Source organism: Dermacentor silvarum, chromosome 3 (genome assembly GCF_013339745.2).
Source record: "Dermacentor silvarum isolate Dsil-2018 chromosome 3, BIME_Dsil_1.4, whole genome shotgun sequence".
NCBI lineage: Eukaryota > Metazoa > Arthropoda > Arachnida > Ixodida > Ixodidae > Dermacentor > Dermacentor silvarum.
The window spans coordinates 215917863-215921808 of record NC_051156.1 but is presented as its reverse complement, the minus strand read 5'-3'; the positions used below and the strand labels follow the sequence as shown (position 1 = coordinate 215921808).

The 3946-nt window shown below is 46.8% G+C and overlaps 1 non-coding gene and 1 pseudogene across 1 annotated transcript; one reads left to right on the top strand and one right to left on the bottom strand.

Annotated features, from left to right (window-relative positions):
• Window positions 1-926: 926 nt before the first annotated feature.
• On the top strand, window positions 927-1088 carry LOC119446939 (U2 spliceosomal RNA; annotated as a pseudogene).
• A 142-nt stretch (window positions 1089-1230) lies between these two features.
• Window positions 1231-1393, bottom strand: LOC119447003 (U1 spliceosomal RNA). The gene has a single exon (XR_005190901.1). It is a non-coding gene; the product is annotated as a U1 spliceosomal RNA (small nuclear RNA).
• Window positions 1394-3946: the final 2553 nt, after the last annotated feature.

Here is a 3946-nt window from a genome sequence, read left to right as displayed (position 1 = left end):
GCCACAATTGTCTTCGAAATTCGTATTTGCTTAGAAATTACGCACAAAGTCTTGTTTAAATAAGTTTAGTGCGTGGCTAATACGAGTGTTATTGCGCATCACATGCATAGGAATACAGAAACGAGGAATCGCTCCCGGGTGAAATTGAGACATAAGGTTCTTTGGGCACTGAAGCGTTTTCGTATATTCCGCCCTGGTCGAATGCGGCCGCTGCTGCCAGGAACCGAATTTGTGATTTTGTAACCAACATAAGCTATGTAACGAATATGCCATGTCCAGCCTTTATGCCGTCTATTCTCTTCGTCGCAAAGAAGGAAACATTTATCAATAATTTAACTGCGCCTTCGGAAAAACGTACGTCGACAACTACACCGCCACACTTGCGGAACTGCTCATGATTCGGGTGTGGTTACAATTATTTCAGATCAGCAAAAAGGTGTCTCGGTCATGAGAAGGGTCAATAAGACACTCCCAAATCATAAAAATGAACATGAAAAAATTCAGTGCCATTCCACTCGGTGAAGGTGGATGACCAGCGAAGTGTATGTGGTGATTGACCGTTGCTCCGGTGAAACATTCCAAGTTTCGGGTGATCGGGGCCACATGGATGGTTTGCATTTCTTTCCGCCTCGCGATACTGGCGGGCAGCACGTTTACGCTTGGCGTCCACGGCCCGCTCATCGTCGGTGGCCTCCTTCCGCCGCCGCCGCGCCCATTCCCTTTTCTGTTCATGCCGTCGTTCTTTGCAGGCACGCTATGCTTCAGACTGTACAGCACCCTGCCTACCCATTTCACAGTCAAAGCAGAACTGAGGAAAAGAGCCTACGTAGAGCATGACGTCGGGAGACAGAAGACACTCAGATTGGTTGGCACTAGTCTGAATATGCGGGATCGCGTGCACGTGTATGGCGCGAACGTAGGCATGCATGACTGACGCTGGTCAAAGTGTCGTATCTGTTCCTATCAGCTTGATATATGATACGGGTTGTATTTGGACCCAAGATGTTTTTGCATCTTGTACTTGTTTTTGCAACTTGGCGGAGTGCTTGAAGCCTGCTTCTCCTCCGCCGCGGGTCGGCCCGGTATTGCACGAGAGACAAAATATAGATATATAATGAGCATTTAAACATCGAATCATTTGAACCACCAAGTACAGTATCCGAAAGGACGGTGACCAGTTAATTTTTTTGTAATCAAGGTCGCCACTTCTAATTTTTGAATTGAGCATAGAAGGGGCCGGCGCGAACGCCAAGCCCCACTACCGAAAATTACATGTCCCATCTGCCCCGGTTTGGGGTAGTGGCGTGATTCAGCCAACCGCAGTGCAATGGTAAGGCCTCGGCACGGGGCGCCGACCTAGATGATCGCCGGAAGCCCGACACCAGGTAAGTATGCCAAGATTAGCTTCGGAATAGCAGGTCATTTTAAGAAGTCCGGCATATGGCAAGAGCGGTGAATAATACCTTACGTAAAACTGAAAACACTGCAAAGCAATACAAACTTGCAAAACCATTTGTTACAACGCAGGAGCCCCCTACCCATAAAACTATATACCTAGTTTGTGCAATATACAAATTGCAATGGTCCTGTTAATTTACGTTTGGTCTTGAAAAGACTGTACAAACGCCACCAAAGCCGGACTAGTCCTCACAGTTGGCACGTCACTGCTTGGCACGTGAGGCCGGGATCGCTCGTGGTTTGTTATCTTCCACATTCTCTCCTATTTACCCAGATCCACATATTTTTTACAACAAATAGTATTTATTGTCATCATTTCCAACAAATAATTAGAACAATTTAATTGATGAACTAAAGCAGGTTACATGAAATCAAGATGTTGACGAAATATCGTCTCGTCGGGAGGGGCTGTAGGGTCGGGAAGCAGGTTACCGCAGAATCTACAGCCGCTGAGTGTCATAGGAACCGCGAAAGTTTGAGCAACTAGCCCGGTTCCAGCGTTTTTTGCTCATTTGTAAGGTACAACTAGATCGTCGTCACAGACGCCTTCTTTGGCGGTGCAACTTGCGTTCATGTTGTCTGTTGGTTTAAGTAGTAATGCATAGTACAAAGCGCCTATTAACTCTAACATGTCTAGCATTATGTGGACACGTGTTGTGTGTATAAAGCACAGTTGCTAATATTGTATTGCCTAGTGGCATTGTGTCGTCACCATGTCTCGCAGTGTTCGCATCATCATTTGTTGTAATGAACTTTTCTAAACAGAGCACTCCGTTGAACTCTTTGCCACCGATGCATCCTCCTATCCTGACAGAGACATGCAGGGTTTTCGCACACACCATTGAAGCATAAAGTCTAGCCATGATAGCGTCACGCATGTACGATGTGTTGATTGCTGAGAAATGTAATGATTTTTTTTTTTTTTTTGCCGTAGCGGTGATAGGTGACCCCCACCGTTTTGGTGCAGTATATTCGCAACAAGATGAGTCATGTTTCTGCTGCTGTAAAAAAAAAAAGGCTCTGCCATAGCCGAGAGTACATGTAAGCATGAAATGACTACCGGCAAAGCAGACTGGTTGGAGATGATACTAGCCACAATCGTAAGATGGGTGTAGTGCATGTTCGTAACGGCACACCCCACCACGCCCCAACACACCGCATCACACCGAAGCACGCCATACTTTGCACTGGTCCATATGGGCGCTGACCAGCTAGAAGAAGAAAACCGGTTGAAGCCGCACGACAGGCAGCGAAAAACGTCAGGGAGACAGAGCGCACTGCCCAGCTAGAAGAAGCAAAGCGCCTAAAGGATGCGCCACGCAGCGTGGCGCCATCGTTCGAGGCGACGCAGAAATTGTGCCGCGGAACTCAGAGTTCACTGGCGTTCAAAAGAGCACAGGCCATCCTGTCTCGGCGCCAAAAGATGACAATCAAGTGTACGGTGCTCAGTGTCTGCCTTTTGAAGGTCGCTATTGGAAATGACAAGCAAAACTTCAGCGTACTAGAAGTTATAGCTTCAGTGATATTGTGAAGAAACATTAGGAATAACTCGGAAGCAATCTTTTTGAAACTTGTTTGGGCAGTAACTAGCGTATGTAATGCGGTCCTGTAGAAAGGGTTGGGGGCCAGATACCGCATTTCCTTAACTTTTGACCAATTGCCCGGATGACCTCGTTTTGTTCTCGTAACGATGCTCCGATGCTCTCGATTCAGTGCCCGAATAACGGCTCTAGATTTTGACTCAAGGTTACGTGAAGGTCTCCGACAACGGGAGCTAAAAGTATTTCATGCTTAAAAGCGAGTCTCCGATTTTGTTGAAAGTAAAAGCATATGATTATTCACAGAAGCAAAGTAAGACAAAGCACACCTCCGAGTGTTAAATTTGACCTATATTTCTGGGTTTCCCTTCCCTGTCTTGACAGTTGCGAAACCGCCGCTATACGCTGATTCCCCAGTATGTGTTCCGAGAAACGAAAAGGCTCTGTGAGACACGGCCAGACTACTTCGCGCAGTAACGCACGTGCAGAGGCTCCGCCCCCCTAGCTTTTTCTTTACTGCCACAGAAAATTGTCTCCAAGCCTAAATGTGAGTCTGTCTGTTTGTCTGTCTCTCTCACTCTCCCTCTTTTTACCTGCCGGTTTTTGTCTGAGGCTGCATTCGCGCAGATGAAGTTAAGCTCGATCGGGTCTAACGCTGTTGGGACGAACACTGTCGCATCTCATTTTAATTGTATATTTACTGGTTTCACTGAACCAAATTCACCTGGTTTCTATTTGTCACTAAGCGAACGTTTCCTACTGGGCAGCCCGGTTACTTCTTAACACTAAATCGCCAAGACTCTGAGTTCTCCCGTAGCATACCTATTCTTGTTCAAGACGTTAACTACGGCTTTCTTCGTGATCTTTTTCTCCGTAGTACTTCAGAAAGCGTAGTTTGCAACATTCCCGTCACTGGCCACCTTAATCGCACTACGTATGCATGCGACGCA